Below are 16,378 nucleotides of genomic sequence, written 5' to 3'. Positions count from 1 at the left end.
AAGGTGGCTTCCAACCTCACATAATTGGATTCAGGTGGAGACTGTGTCTCTTTCCTTATAATTGAAGCATGGACTATCTCTTATGACAGAAGGAAATGAAGGAGACCTCAGACAGAATTCTGACATGCAAGGGACATTTATTAACACAGAAATACCAGGGGGCTTTGCCCCTTCTCTCTTTTCTTAACAAAGTTTATCTTTCCAAGTCGTTTGACTTGAGTAGAAGGGTCACACTCGTCAGACCGGTATCCTAGCAACAGAATTCAGCAGCAGAGAGACTGAAAAGCATTTGTAGCAAATTTGCCTTCATTAAACATGTCATCTTGGGCTGGAGAGATGGCTCAGCCGTTAAAGGCTAGGCTCACAACCAAATATAAACATGTCATCTTGCTCACACAAAATATTTCATAATACCTATTATATTGATGAATGAATGCTTTGCTGACTTAAAGGGAGGTCGTTGGAGCTGGAGGAAGCTGTTCTGTTGTTAGAAGGCTTCTGAATACTCATCCAAAGGCTAGCTCTATCTACAGTGTGATGATAAACACTAATTTTTTAAATCTGCATCACATTGACTCTAGTGATGTAAACTCAGTACAACACACCACCCTAGTGTAACGATATTGTTGCTTTAATATGCCTTATGTAGTCAAAGGATTATTTTTATCCTTTTATTTATTTATTTATTTGTTTATTTATTTATTTATTCCTTAAGAAAGACTTATTAAGGCAATATGACAATATATAAAGCACTGAAAACTGGCCAGGGCGCCCTTTCAAAAGTGAGCCCAGTGTGTCCAGAGCTTCTCCACAGTTCCTTATCACCAGCAGCTACTCCGCATCTCTCTTCTGTCAGGAAGGTCATTTCCTTCAAAAGTGCCCACGTGATAGCTTCACACCAGCCAGCCACTTCATGTCCTGAGGAACAAACCAGTCCCACTTCTGCTGAGAGGATTCCTGGAAAGGCCCTGCACTCAAGACAAAGCCTCCTCCCACCCTTGAGGAGGATGACTAGTCCAGCATGTAGGAGACTCTGAAAGAAATTGAACCGAAACTCTTAGTTGGTCAAGACAGGCGTGGTTCCACCTCTTCCTGCAGGTCCAGACCTGCAGACACTTCCACTCTTCTTTCTGGCGGCCTCACCCACCTGGGCCCAATGGGTAGCAGCCTTTAGAGCCCGTAGCCTCCGCCGCTCTGCATCCATCTGAGCCCTGTAGTCCCCAAACAAGGAGCGCATCAGCTTTCTCTTCCCGGGCAAGGGGCCTTTTTCACTGCGCAACGTTCGGATTGGCCCAACAGTCTGCTCTTTGTGCTTTGGGGTGGGTCTCTGCGTCCTGAGGGCCAGCTCCAGCTGTTCCACACACTAGGCCAACTCCGGAGCCAGCTGCCCAGCCTGGGCCTCAGCACCAGGGGGAGCTTCATCTGGGGGTAGGTTTCTCAAAGGGCTTTTCATTTCCATTTGCCCCAGAGACCCTGTTCGGGGTTTTCTTCTTCTTTTGCCTCATCGATACTGTGTTCCCTACGGGACATGTTCTCTTTTTATTTTATTTATTTATTTTTTGAGACACTGTCTTACTATTTAGTCCAGGCTGGCCTGAAATTTTCTATGTTGACGAGGATCGCCTCAAATTCAGAAATTTGGCTGCCTCTGCCTTCTAAAGGCTAAGATTAAAGGTATGTGCTACCATGCCTGGCCAAAAATAAAATGTTAAAACTAACAAAATTATCTATTAATATAAAAATATCCAACCCATATTTAAAGTTCTCATATTATGTCACCTTTTGATCTAACAAAACCAAAATACAAGACCCTACAGGTGTTTCTTGTTTTTATTCTTTGGCTCTCTCTCTTTCTCTCTCTCTTTCTCTCTCTCTCTCTTTCTCTCTCTCTCTCTGTCGCTCTGTCGCTCTGTCGCTCTCTCGCTCTCACTCTTGCTCTTACTCTCTCTTGCCCTTTTTTGTTTTGTCCTATGTTTCCATTTTATTTTACTACTTTTTAAAGATGTCTGTTTGTCCTTTTACAAGAGGAAAAAAAGGGCGTGGATCTGGATACACAAGGATGTGATCTGAGACTCCTGGGATCTGGAGAGAATTTGAGGAGGGGAAAATGTAATCAGAATATATTATGTGTCGGTCCCCAGTCACAGAAAAAAAAACAAAAAACAAAAAAACCCCCAAAAAACAAAATATATTATGTGAAAGAAGTCTATTTCGAATTTAAAAAATTAAAATACAGTCTGTAAACGTCCTGTTAAATCCCTTGAGTCTCTTCTGTACTTTAAGCACACGGACTGTCTAGGCTGGCATCCTGGTGACTGTCTAGGCTGGCACCCTGGTGCTCTGCTGAGTGCCTGATGTGGTTTGATTCCTTTTTGCTTTTATTGTAAATAACCTCTGCAATGTTGTCATTGTTTAAAGGTTTTTAAACACCCATTGTTAACAACTGGCTGCATCTATAATCTTAACCAGGATGGCAAAACAGTTGGGATGATCTCTTAGTTCTCCAGGAACTGCCACACCTCTGACAAGCAGATGGTTTTCTTTACAAAATGTGGGCCTCAGAGATAAAGAGCAAGAGGATCCAAGTTCAATTCCCAGCATCTTCACGGTGGCTGACAACTGGCTAACTCCACTTCCGAGGGAATCTGATGGTGTCTCTTGGCCTGTCTGCCTACCACACATATGAGGCACAGACCAACATGCAGGTTGAACACCCATAAACATAAAGAAAAATAAATAAGTCTCAAAAACAACTTTAAAGATAAACAAAATATTTTTGTTTTACTCATTTATTTTGTGTTTGAGTCGGGTCTCTCTTTCCACCATATGTGTCCCAGAAATTGAACTCAGGTCATTAGGGTTGGCCAATGTTTCCTCTTAAATGATACTGATGGTTTTTGAAAGTTATAATAAATATTCTTTCCTTTGGGACTACAATTTGGAGGGAATCTTCTGACCTTGTGTCTTCAGAACTCTGACTGACCCATCAATGTGACTGTTTTATGCTGTATTTTCATTTTGTTGTCCTTGCGACTTGCCTTGTGCTTGGGTGACGTGACAATCTGCGAATATTTATTTATTTGCTTCTTTTTTTTTTTTATTAACTTGAGTATTTCTTATATACATTTCGAGTGTTATTCCCTTTCCCGGTATCCGGGCAAACATCCCCCTCCCCCCTCCCCTTCCTTATGGGTGTTCCCCTCCCAACCCTCCCCCCATTGCCGCCCTCCCCCCATAGACTAGTTCACTGGGGGTTCAGTCTTAGCAGGACCCAGGGCTTCCCCTTCCACTGGTGCTCTTACTAGGATATTCATTGCTACCTATGGGGTCAGAGTCCAGGGTCAGTCCATGTATAGTCTTTAGGTAGTGGCTTAGTCCCTGGAAGCTCTGGTTGCTTGGCATTGTTGTACTTTTGGGGTCTCGAGCCCCTTCAAGCTCTTCCAGTTCTTTCTCTGATTCCTTCAATAGGGGACCTATTCTCAGTTCAGTGGTTTGCTGCTGGCATTCGCCTCTGTATTTGCTGTATTCTGGCTGTGTCTCTCAGGAGCGATCTACATCCGGCTCCTGTCGGTCTGCACTTCTTTGCTTCATCCATCTTGTCTAATTGGGTGGCTGTATATGTATGGGCCACATGTGGGGCAGGCTCTAAATGGGTGTTCCTTAAGTCTCTGTTTTAATCTTTGCCTCTCCCTTCCCTGCCAAGGGTATTCTTTTTCCTCATTTAAAGAAGGAGTGAAGCATTCACATTTTGATCATCCGTCTTGAGTTTCGTTTGTTCTAGGGATCTAGGGTAATTCAAGCATTTGGGCTAATAGCCACTTATCAATGAGTGCATACCATGTATGTCTTTCTGTGATTGGGTTAGCTCACTCAGGATGATATTTTCCAGTTCCAACCATTTGCCTACGAATTTCATAAACTCGTTGTTCTTGATAGCTGAGTAATATTCCATTGTGTAGATGTACCACATTTTCTGTATCCATTCCTCTGTTGAAGGGCATCTGGGTTCTTTCCATTTTCTGGCTATTATAAATAAGGCTGCGATGAACATAGTGGAGCACGTGTCTCTTTTATATGTTGAGGCATCTTTTGGGTATATGCCCAAGAGAGGTATAGCTGGATCCTCAGGCAGTTCAATGTCCAATTTTCTGAGGAACCTCCAGACTGATTTCCAGAATGGTTTTACCAGTCTGCAATCCCACCAACAATGGAGGAGTGTTCCTCTTTCTCCACATCCTCGCCAGCATCTGCTGTCACCTGAGTTTTTGATCTTAGCCAATCGCACTGGTGTGAGGTGAAATCTCAGGGTTGTTTTGATTTGCATTTCCCTTATGACTAAAGATGTTGAACATTTCTTTAGGTGTTTCTCAGCCATTCGGCATTCCTCAGCTGTGAATTCTTTCTTTAGCTCAGAACCCCATTTTTTAATAGGATTATTTGTTTCCCTGCGGTCTAACTTCTTGAGTTCTTTGTATATTTTGGATATAAGGCCTCTATCCGTTGTAGGATTGGTAAAGATCTTTTCCCAATCTGTTGGTTGCCGTTTTGTCCTAACCACAGTGTCCTTTGCCTTACAGAAGCTTTGCAGTTTTATGAGATCCCATTTGTCGATTCTTGATCTTAGAGCATAAGCCATTGGTGTTTTGTTCAGGAAATTTTTTCCAGTGCCCATGTGTTCCAGATGTTTCCCTAGTTTTTCTTCTATTAGTTTGAGTGTGTCTGGTTTGATGTGGAGGTCCTTGATCCACTTGGACTTAAGCTTTGTACAGGGTGATAAGCATGGATCGATCTGCATTCTTCTACATGTTGACCTCCAGTTGAACCAGCACCATTTGCTGAAAATGCTATCTTTTTTCCATTGGATGGTTTTGGCTCCTTTGTCAAAAATCAAGTGACCATAGGTGTGTGGGTTCATTTCTGGGTCTTCAATTCTATTCCATTGGTCTATCTGTCTGTCCCTGTACCAATACCATGCAGTTTTTATCACTATTGCTCTGTAATACTGCTTGAGTTCAGGGATAGTGATTCCCCCTGAAGTCCTTTTATTGTTGAGGATAGCTTTAGCTATCCTGGGTTTTTTGTTATTCCAGATGAATTTGCAAATTGTTCTGTCTAACTCTTTGAAGAATTGGATTGGTATTTTGATGGGGATTGCATTGAATCTGTAGATTGCTTTTGGTAAAATGGCCATTTTTACTATATTAATCCTGCCAATCCATGAGCATGGGAGATCTTTCCATCTTCTGAGGTCTTCTTCAATTTCTTTCCTCAGTGTCTTGAAGTTCTTATTGTACAGATCTTTTACTTGCTTGGTTAAAGTCACACCGAGGTACTTTATATTATTTGGGTCTATTATGAAGGGTGTCGTTTCCCTAATTTCTTTCTCGGCTTGTTTCTCTTTTGTATAGAGGAAGGCAACTGATTTATTTGAGTTAATTTTATACCCAGCCACTTTGCTGAAGTTGTTTATCAGCTTTAGTAGTTCTCTGGTGGAACTTTTGGGATCACTTAAATATACTATCATGTCATCTGCAAATAGTGATATTTTGACCTCTTCTTTTCCGATCTGTATCCCCTTGATCTCCTTTTGTTGTCTGATTGCTCTGGCTAGAACTTCAAGAACTATATTGAATAAGTAGGGAGAGAGTGGGCAGCCTTGTCTAGTCCCTGATTTTAGTGGGATTGCTTCAAGTTTCTCTCCATTTAGTTTAATGTTAGCAACTGGTTTGCTGTATATGGCTTTTACTATGTTTAGGTATGGGCCTTGAATTCCTATTCTTTCCAGGACTTTTATCATGAAGGGGTGTTGAATTTTGTCAAATGCTTTCTCAGCATCTAATGAAATGATCATGAGGTTCTGTTCTTTCAGTTTGTTTATATAATGGATCACGTTGATGGTTTTCCGTATATTAAACCATCCCTGCATGCCTGGGATGAAGCCTACTTGATCATGGTGGATGATTGTTTTGATGTGCTCTTGAATTCGGTTTGCCAGAATTTTATTGAGTATTTTTGCGTCGATATTCATAAGGGAAATTGGTCTGAAGTTCTCTTTCTTTGTTGTGTCTTTGTGTGGTTTAGGTATAAGAGTAATTGTGGCTTCGTAGAAGGAATTCGGTAGGGCTCCATCTGTTTCAATTTTGTGGAATAGTTTGGATAATATTGGTATGAGGTCTTCTATGAAGGTTTGATAGAATTCTGCACTAAACCCGTCTGGACCTGGGCTCTTTTTGGTTGGGAGACCTTTAATGACTGCTTCTATTTCCTTAGGAGTTATGGGGTTGTTTAACTGGTTTATCTGTTCCTGATTTAACTTCGATACCTGGTATCTGTCTAGGAAATTGTCCATTTCCTGAAGATTTTCAAATTTTGTTGAATATAGGTTTTTATAGTAAGATCTGATGATTTTTTGAATTTCCTCCGAATCTGTAGTTATGTCTCCCTTTTCATTTCTGATTTTGTTAATTTGGACGCACTCTCTGTGTCCTCTCGTTAGTCTGGCTAAGGGTTTATCTATCTTGTTGATTTTCTCAAAGAACCAACTTTTGGTTCTGTTGATTCTTTCTATGGTCCTTTTTGTTTCTACTTGGTTGATTTCAGCTCTGAGTTTGATTATTTCCTGCCTTCTACTCCTCCTGGGTGTATTTGCTTCTTTTTGTTCTAGAGCTTTTAGGTGTGCTGTCAAGCTGCTGACATATGCTCTTTCCTGTTTCTTTCTGCAGGCACTCAGCGCTATGAGTTTTCCTCTTAGCACAGCTTTCATTGTGTCCCATAAGTTTGAGTATGTTGTATCTTCATTTTCATTAAATTCTAAAAAGTTTTTAATTTCTTTCTTTATTTCTTCCTTGACCAGGTTATCATTGAGTAGAGCATTGTTCAATTTCCACGTATATGTGGGCATTCTTCCCTTATTGTTATTGAAGACCAGTTTTAGGCCGTGGTGGTCCGATAGCACGCATGGGATTATTTCTATCTTTCTGTACCTGTTGAGGCCCGTTTTTTGACCAATTATATGGTCAATTTTGGAGAAAGTGCCATGAGGAGCTGAGAAGAAGGTATATCCTTTTGCTTTAGGATAGAATGTTCTATAAATATCTGTTAAGTCCATTTGGCTCATGACTTCTCTTAGTCTGTCGACATCACTGTTTAATTTCTGTTTCCATGATCTGTCCATTGATGAGAGTGGGGTGTTGAAATCTCCCACTATTATTGTGTGAGGTGCAATGTGTGTTTTGAGCTTTAGTAAGGTTTCTTTTACGTATGTAGGTGCCCTTGTATTTGGGGCATAGATATTTAGGATTGAGAGTTCATCTTGGTGGATTTTTCCTTTGATGAATATGAAGTGTCCTTTCTTATCTTTTTTGATGACTTTTAGTTGGAAATTGATTTTATTTGATATTAGAATGGCTACTCCAGCTTGCTTCTTCTGACCATTTGCTTGGAAAGTTGTTTTCCAGCTTTTCACTCTGAGGTAGTGTCTGTCTTTGTCTCTGAGGTGTGTTTCCTGTAGGCAGCAGAATGCAGGGTCCTCGTTGCGTATCCAGTTTGTTAATCTATGTCTTTTTATTGGGGAGTTGAGGCCATTGATATTGAGAGATATTAAGGAATAGTGATTATTGTTTCCCTTTATATTCATATTTGGATGTGAGGTTATGTTTGTGTGCTTTCATTCTCTTTGTTTTGTTGCCAAGACGATTAGTTTCTTGCTTCTTCTAGGGTATAGCTTGCCTCCTTATGTTGGGCTTTACCATTTATTATCCTTTGTAGTGCTGGATTTGTAGAAAGATATTGTGTAAATTTGGTTTGTCATGGAATATCTTGGTTTCTCCATCAATGTTAATTGAGAGTTTTGCTGGATACAGTAACCTGGGCTGGCATTTGTGTTCTCTTAGGGTCTGTATGACATCAGTCCAGGATCTTCTGGCCTTCATAGTTTCTGGCGAGAAGTCTGGTGTGATTCTGATAGGTCTCCCTTTATATGTTACTTGACCTTTTTCCCTTACTGCTTTTAATATTCTTTCTTTATTTTGTGCGTTTGGTGTTTTGACAATTATGTGATGGGAGGTGTTTCTTTTCTGGTCCAATCTATTTGGAGTTCTGTAGGCTTCTTGTATGTCTATGGGTATCTCTTTTTTTAGGTTAGGGAAGTTTTCTTCTATGATTTTGTTGAAGATATTTACTGGTCCTTTGAGCTGGGAGTCTTCACTCTCTTCTATACCTATTATCCTTAGGTTTGATCTTCTCATTGAGTCCTGGATTTCCTGTATGTTTTGGACCAGTAGCTTTTTCCGCTTTACATTATCTTTGACAGTTGAGTCAATGATTTCTATGGAATCTTCTGCTCCTGAGATTCTCTCTTCCATCTCTTGTATTCTGTTGGTGAAGCTTGTATCTACAGCTCCTTGTCTCTTCTTTTGGTTTTCTATATCCAGGGTTGTTTCCATGTGTTCTTTCTTGATTGCTTCTATTTCCATTTTTAATTCCTTCAACTGTTTGATTGTGTTTTCCTGGAATTCTTTCACGGATTTTTGCGATTCCTCTCTGTAGGCTTCTACTTGTTTATTAATGTTTTCCTGTGTTTCCCTAAGTGTGTTCATGTCTTTCTTGAAGTCCTCCAGCATCATGATCAAATATGATTTTGAAACTAGATCTTGCTTTTCTGGTGTGTTTGGATATTCCATGTTTGTTTTGGTTGGCGAATTGGGCTCCGATGATGGCATGTAGTCTTGGTTTCTGTTGCTTGGGTTCCTGCGCTTGCCTCTCGCCATCAGATTATCTCTAGTGTTACTTTGTTCTGCTATTTCTGACAGTGGCTAGACTGTCCTATAAGCCTGTGTGTCAGGAGTGCTGTAGACCTGTTTTCCTCTCTTTCAGTCAGTTATGGGGACAGAGTGTTCTGCTTTCGGGCATGTAGTTTTTCCTCTCTACAGGTCTTCAGCTGTTCCTGTGGGCCTGTGTCTTGAGTTCACCAGGCAGCTTTCTTGCAGCAGAAAATTTGGTCTTACCTGTGGTCCCGAGGCTCAGGTTCGCTCGTGGGGTGCTGCCCAGGGGCTCTCTGCAGCGGCAGCAACCAGGAAGACCTGTGCCGCCCCTTCCGGGAGCTTCAGTGCACCAGGGTTCCAGATGGTCTTTGGCTTTTTCCTCTGGCGTCCGAGATGTGTGTGCAGGGAGCAGTCTCTTCTGGTTTCCCAGACTTGTCTGCCTCTCTGAAGGTTTAGCTCTCCCTCCCACGGGATTTGGGTGCAGAGAACTGTTTATCCGGTCTGTTTCTTTCCGGTTCCGGTGGTGTCTCAGGCAGGTGTCCTGCTGCTCCTGGGCCCTCCTCCACGGGAGCCCAGAGGCCTTATACAGTTTCCTCTTGGGCCAGGGATGTGGGCAGGGGTGAGCAGTGTTGTTGGTCTCTTCCGCTCTGCAGCCTCAGGAGTGCCCACCTGACCAGGCGGTTGGGTCTCTCTCTCACCGGGTCTGGGAGCAGAGAGCTGCTGCGGGCCGGGATCCGCGGGTGTGGGACTTCCGGTAAACACAGAACGTGCCCGGTCCTAGAGAAATTCTGCTTCCGTGTGTCCCAAGCTCACCAGGCAGCTTTCTTGCAGCAGAAAATTTGGTCTTACCTGTGGTCCCGAGGCTCAGGTTCGCTCGTGGGGTGCTGCCCAGGGGCTCTCTGCAGGGGCAGCAACCAGGAAGACCTGTGCCGCCCCTTCCGGGAGCTTCAGTGCACCAGGGTTCCAGATGGTCTTTGGCTTTTTCCTCTGGCGTCCGAGATGTGTGTGCAGGGAGCAGTCTCTTCTGGTTTCCCAGACTTGTCTGCCTCTCTGAAGGTTTAGCTCTCCATCCCACGGGATTTGGGTGCAGAGACTATTTATTTGCTTCTTGTTACGTAAAGTCCTTAATTTCTAGAAATACCCTATTAACCACCAATCTTCTGCTCCTTATTTTTCTGCTGTGGATGTACTTGGCTCATTCACTGTAAATCTGGTCCTGTCAGGGTCTTCTCACAGTGTCCCACACTGCCTATCCTGTCATGATAATTTCATTCACACATTCGCTGTTGAGATGACTGTAACAAGTTCATTATATTCCTATGCGTAAGCCTCTAGGAAGGTTTCCCATTTTGACACCACTACCTCTCTCTTGGAGCATCCAGCTAGGTCAGGCAACACTTGTAGATGGTTTCGGAAATAATCAATGTGATCAATACTCTTTATATGATACCTACTGAAGGTCTAGCACATGTGGGAGGAAATTATCTCTAGAGAGTATAAGTTGTAAAAATGGCTTCCGCCTGGCAACTTCTAGATTTGCCAACTAAGGTGTGTCCAGGCTCAACACTTACTGTTGTGCCAGAAAATGAAATACTTTGATATTCTACTTGGGGAAGCAAAACACACAAGATGGAAAGTGTTTTCAAAGTGTTTTCAAATAAGGATCCCTGGGCTGGAGAGATGGCTCAGCGGTTAAGAGCACCCGACTGCTCTTCCAGAGGTCATGAGTTCAATTCCCAGCAACCACATGGTGGCTCACAACCATCTGTAAAGAGATCTGATGCCCTCTTCTGGTGTATCTGAAGACAGCTACAGTGTACTCATATATAATAAATAAAATAAATAGTCAAATAAGGATCCCTGTGAGAGAAATTTTCTTTGTTCTTTAGGTTCAAGAGTCTCAAAATCAGCAAAGGACAATGTACTAAGGCCTTCATGTTAGTGGTTAGAACTGAGTCTCAGAGTGAAGCTTCCCATGTAACAGTCAGTAGACAAACGTTTGTTAAACAAATTAACTTGAACTCACTCATTTCTATGAAAACTATGGAGATGTTGCAAACAACACGCAGTTGAGTGTTGGCAAAATGTCCTTGTTGCTAGATCCTCTTTTGACCAGGGTTTACATTTTCTTACTTTTTTTTTTTTCGGAGCTGGGGACCGAACCCAGGGCCTTGAGCTTTCTAGGCAAGCGCTCTACCACTGAGCTAAATCCCCAACCCCTACATTTTCTTCTATAAGAAAATGTGTTGAGATTCTTTTCCCTTTTAATTATAACACTAAGAGGAAATAGTGGGGTTGTTTTGTTTTGTTTTATTTTGTTTTTTAACACTCTAACACCATTTTTTTTTATAAATTTATTTTTTAAGATTTTATTTTATTGTATGAGTACACTGTGCCTTCAGACACACCAGAAGAGGGCATCAGATCTCATTACAGATGGTTGTGAGCCACCATGTGGTTGCTGGGATTTGAACTCAGGACCTCAGGAAGAGCAGTCGGTGCTCTTAACCACTGAGCTGTAGAGAGCGGCGCGGCGAAACAAAGATGGCGCCGACATCCAGCCTTGTCTGGATATAAACGACTTACTGCGCATGTGCAGGCTTGTCCCCTTGCTAGGGCTCCCTCTAGTGGTGAACAGCGGTACTGCACATGTGCGGTTTATGCACCAGGTGTTAGTTGACCGTTAATATGCTAATGAGGTGATTCATTCTCCGCCAATCCCTGGAGGACAAGTAGTGGGGTGATCCAAGCCCCACCAATCCCTGAGAGATAATTAGCATACTGTTGTCTATATAAGCCGAGCGATTTTGCTGCTCGGAGTCCCTGTTCAGAAGAGCTGTAACACTGAGAAGAGCTGTAACACTGAGAAGAGCTGTAACACTGAGAAGAGCTGTAACACTGAGAAGAGCTGTAACACAGTAAAGGCTTGCTCGCAGAAGAATCCTGTTGCCGCGCGTCGTTCTTACTGGCGGGACATTGGGCGCGCGACACTGAGCCATCTCTCCAGCCCCCCCCCCTTTTTTTTTTAAATATTTTTATTTGTTTTTTTTTCCTTTTTTTAATGCAAGTACACTGTACTTATATGCAAGTATGCTGTCATCGTCTTAAGACACACCAGAAGAGGGCGTCGGATTCCATTACACATGGTTGTGAGCTACCATGTGGTTGCTGGGAATTGAACTCAGGACCTCTGGAAGAGCAGTCCATGCTCTTAACCACTGAGCCATCTCTCCAGCTCTAACACCAGTTTTATAGTTTACTAGTAAACTTCTGAGTCAGAAGCTTAGAGAAACATTTGGCAGTAATTAAAGTTCACAAACTGACAGAGACCTTCTGATATGCATCATGCCTTTGTTTTGTTGTCCATGCTTGCATCTCTGAAAACCAAGAAACGCATTTGCCTGATTATACACACTTACTTAACCATGAATACCTACTAAAACTACAAAGGCGAGAAAAATTATGACCCACATAGAGCATATTGGCTGCCCAACAAGGTCTATTCTTCCTTTCCCTCAAAGAATCTATAGGACAAATAACCATGTGCAGACTCATATGACAGGTGCATTGAGGAATGTACCTGGTCTATTCATTTCCACAACGGGGACTCAGCTGTCAACTGATAAACCTTCCTCTCCTGCCTGGATTGTTTTCTCTCTAGAAAATTCTAGAGATATCATGGTAGAATATTTACCAAGATTCTATCCCTAGTAGCCTCCGCCCCACTCCCCCCACTCCCCACCCCCCCAAAAAAAAAAACAGAACTGGAGAAATATACCTTAGAGGTCAAGTGCCCCTGGCTGCTCTTTCAGAGAATCTAAGTTGGATTCCCAGCACCTACATGATGGCCCACAACTGTCTATAAACCCAACCCAATGGGATCCAGTGCCCTCTTTTGGCCTTTTATGGACACTACATTCCTATGATATACAGACATTCATGCAGGCAAAACCCTATATACATAAAAAATAACAAATAAATTAAATACTGAAGAGATTTTAAAATAACCAGTCACTCTTGCTGCTTTAACCAGAACTAGAAAAACTTGTGGAGTGAAACATTTTTTCTGATAATCTTGGTAGAGTAGATTTACAAATTGTTAATAGGTTGGCAGAGTAACCATATCTCCTCCTCTTTCTCTGTCTCTCTGTCTCTCTTTCTCATTATCAATACCATAGATGATGAAAATGTTCAATTAATTATAAGTTATTAGCATTCTTATTATTTTGATGCAAACATTCCAATTTTGATCAAAAGGAGTCTCTTCAGACTAGCCCTTTATTTTTGCTTTTGACTAGATTATTCATTACATTTTAATTCAAGTATAAGAAGATTTGACTTAGATTCACCTAGACACATTTAAACAGGTATGTTCACTAAAAACTAAAGAAGATGGCTATATCATTGAGAAATTTTATCTCCCAAATATAACACACTGGTCAGCTAAGCAGATCCACTCCATTCTTATCATTCAGATATGTTGTCATTTTGTTTTCTCCTGTATTCATTTCTTACAGATTTTCATATTTTTACTAACACAGAGTCATTGAGCTATCCTAAAGTGTCTTTAGGGTAACTTTCTTATATTTAATTAGGTATTTCTTTATTGGATTTCTTTCTTTTTTTTTTTTTTTACAAGAACACAAATCTACTTTTATTTATTTACTCTCCATTAGTTTAAATCCGGGATGGGTACAGCATCACACAGATTCTGTGTCCAGTGGCCTTTGCAGGAAGGTTGCTTTGGAATTTGGCACGAACCATGCCACTGTTTCCATGGGCCCGAGTTTCTTTTCCCCAGATCACTCTGGTTTTGTTTGGTTTGCCTCCAGGAGTCACTGTATTGTTTTTTGCTTTGTACACATAAGCACACCGCTTGCCTAAGTAGAACTCAGTTTCATCTCGGGCATAAACACCTTCAATTTTAAGAAGAGCCGTGTGCTCTCTTTGGTTCCTGAGGCCTCGCTTGTAGCCAGCAAAAATGGCCTTGCACCACAGCCTTCCAGACATACTTGTTTTTTAGAAGTCCTGTTCCCAGCAGGCCTCCAAAGGCGCCAAGATGGCGGAAAGAAAAAGTGGATTTCTTTCTTTTTCTTTTCTTTTTTTTTTTTTTAATATTTTATTTATTTATTATATATTATGATTACACTGTCGCTATCTTCAGACACACCAGAAGAGGGCATCAGACTCATTTCAGATGGTTGTGAGCCATCATGTGGTTGCTGGGATTTGAACTCAGGACCTTGGGAAGAGCAGTCGGTGCTCTTAACCACTGAGCCATCTCTCCAGCCCTTCTTTTCTTTTTTGAGGCAGGATTGCATTGTGCATCCTGTTTCCCTGGCTGGTCTGGAACTAACAATGCAGTCTAGCTGGCCTTGAGTTCAGAGTTTCACCTGCCTCTCTTCCAAAGCACTGGGATTAAAAGCTCATGTGCTACCCTGGCATATTGTTTTTGTTAAGATTTTTTTTTTCTACTAAACTCAAAGACTAATACAAGGATTTAAGCAATAGGTTTCAGATTGGTTTTATTTCCTGGTATAAATTTTATGTTCATGGTACCACATTTTTAGCGCTCACTGTCTTATGAGGCAATATCTTGAAGCGTTTTAAATTGGGTAGAGTTTAATAAACTTTCAAAATTGTGAGTCCAGCTAGAAGTTTCAAAAAATCAAAATGCCATGGGAACTTTTATGTGAATAGTCTGGTTTTGTTCAGAAATGCTCTTACAGGCTGTCCTCTGAGCATTGCCCTGCAGAAAGAATAATTTCAAGTACATATAATGCCAAATGCTTCCTCTTATATACCAATTGTAAAGAAGTCATCACTCCTTTATAGTCCTTCCCAAATATTTCTTGAATGTCTCCAATTATTTTCCTTTGAAATGTAGAAAAAATATATTTTCCCAAAATGAGTTTTTCCCATCTCATAAGTGAAATTTTGGAGTCTTTCAGCTGATAGTGTGTTGTTTGATCTATAAATCAAGATATAGCTAAGACATGTGGTTTACCCTGATAATTAAGCCTAAGTTCCCTATGTAACCAGGTGGTAACTTGCAACAGTGTAACCAGATGGTAACTTGTTACAACAGCCCTGAAAATATGGGAAGGGGTGATGAAGACATTTCTAGTCCTAGCTTTTCCTGTCCCTGGTCTACTATTAGGCATATTATTTGACAAATAATTTACCCAAAGTTTTCAGCAAGAAATATGGAAATGTAAAAATATAGTCACAGTCAATTGATTAGACACAGAACGAGGTTCTCTACATACAAAACGAGATTTTTGCATATTTATATAATTTGACTAGATCATCTCTAACATTTCAACTTCTGAAATTCTATGAATCTTTGATAATAAATCTAGTATTAAAGTCTCGTGGTGATCTTCACACCGGACTGAAACTAGCTTCTTCAACCTCAACTTCTACGATATTTGTGGTTACACTTGTGTCCCACCATGCCTTGTGATTCTAAGATTCTATTACTGGAAGACGCCACGAGGAGGCAAAGCAACTCCTTTTACCTGAAAATTCATCTTTTGTTGGACATACAGATGACTGCCAGTAGCTAGACCCACAGGATTCACATAACACTGTTAAAACGCGGTGTCTGCACTGAAGAGCACATAGTTTGGCATAATGGATGGTGACCTGAATAGCACGAGTTGTTGTTGTTGTTTTGCCTTCTACTTTTAAAATGGTGTGAACTTTTAAAATGGTGTGAACCCTCTTCCTTGTGATAAACAGGTTCACCTGACCGACACCACTGTCCCTGCATCTCTGAGTACCACCGTCTCTCCAATCCCAACGTCTCTATCCCTCGGGTTTTTCAGGTCCACTTATTCCCTAAGATTTGCAAAGGATTCACTACATGCGCGACTACACATGTTAGGTCATTGGACTTCAAGTAAACGATTGAGAAAGTATGTTCGGTTTAATGAAGCAGTGCTTCCTATAAGCGTTCTGGGAAATAGTCCTCAAAGTGTTCTGGCTGGGACATCATTGGATGCTGGCTTAGTGTCTGGAAGGCTTTAGACAGCACAAAGCATTTTGTATTTGAGGCAATTTAAACAACGACTCTTCGGGCTATATCACCTGCTCTCCAGAGCGTTCACTCACTTGCGCAATTTATACAGCGGGTTCAGGAAAACAATGTCTCTGCTTCCCCCTAAGACATTCGGCAAATTCCTTACACCAGTGAAAAGATAGTATGAAAATGAAGTAAAAGTGGCAAGAAGACAATCCAAGACTTGCCTTATCTCTTTGACCTTTAAAATCTAGTTTACGGCTCTTCGGGAGCTCAGACACAATTATCCACAGGCGCGTCCTTAGTGACGAAGTAAGGAGTCCGATCTGGACTCGAATATTAGTTGAGACATTTGTTTGCTGTGTGACTTTGGGTACTGTCCTTCAGTTTTTCATCCCTAAAAACAAAACACAGCGTTTAGTGTAATATGTTTTAAATATCTGTAGCACAGTTAGCATAGTCTTTAGAATATATGACACATTCAACAAATATTAGATAGTAACTGGATGCTCGTGCTGATTTTATCTCCAAAATGTGAGGACTATTTAAAAAGCGTGTTGACACTCCGTCATTACTTCCCAAAGAGACAGCC

The 16,378-nt window shown here is 41.3% G+C and overlaps 2 pseudogenes; both read right to left on the bottom strand.

Annotated features, from left to right (window-relative positions):
- Positions 1 to 724: 724 nt before the first annotated feature.
- On the bottom strand, positions 725 to 1,505 carry LOC134484160 (UPF0488 protein C8orf33 homolog; annotated as a pseudogene).
- Positions 1,506 to 13,404: 11,899 nt separating this feature from the next.
- On the bottom strand, positions 13,405 to 13,833 carry LOC108349835 (60S ribosomal protein L35a pseudogene; annotated as a pseudogene).
- Between the last annotated feature and the right edge of the window lie 2,545 nt (positions 13,834 to 16,378).

The sequence above is a fragment of the Rattus norvegicus genome, chromosome 1, assembly GCF_021556685.1.
Source record: "Rattus norvegicus strain SHRSP/BbbUtx chromosome 1, alternate assembly SHRSP_T2T, whole genome shotgun sequence".
Taxonomy (NCBI): domain Eukaryota; kingdom Metazoa; phylum Chordata; class Mammalia; order Rodentia; family Muridae; genus Rattus; species Rattus norvegicus.
Note: the sequence above shows the minus strand (reverse complement) of the source record. Positions and strands in the feature narration are given on the sequence as shown.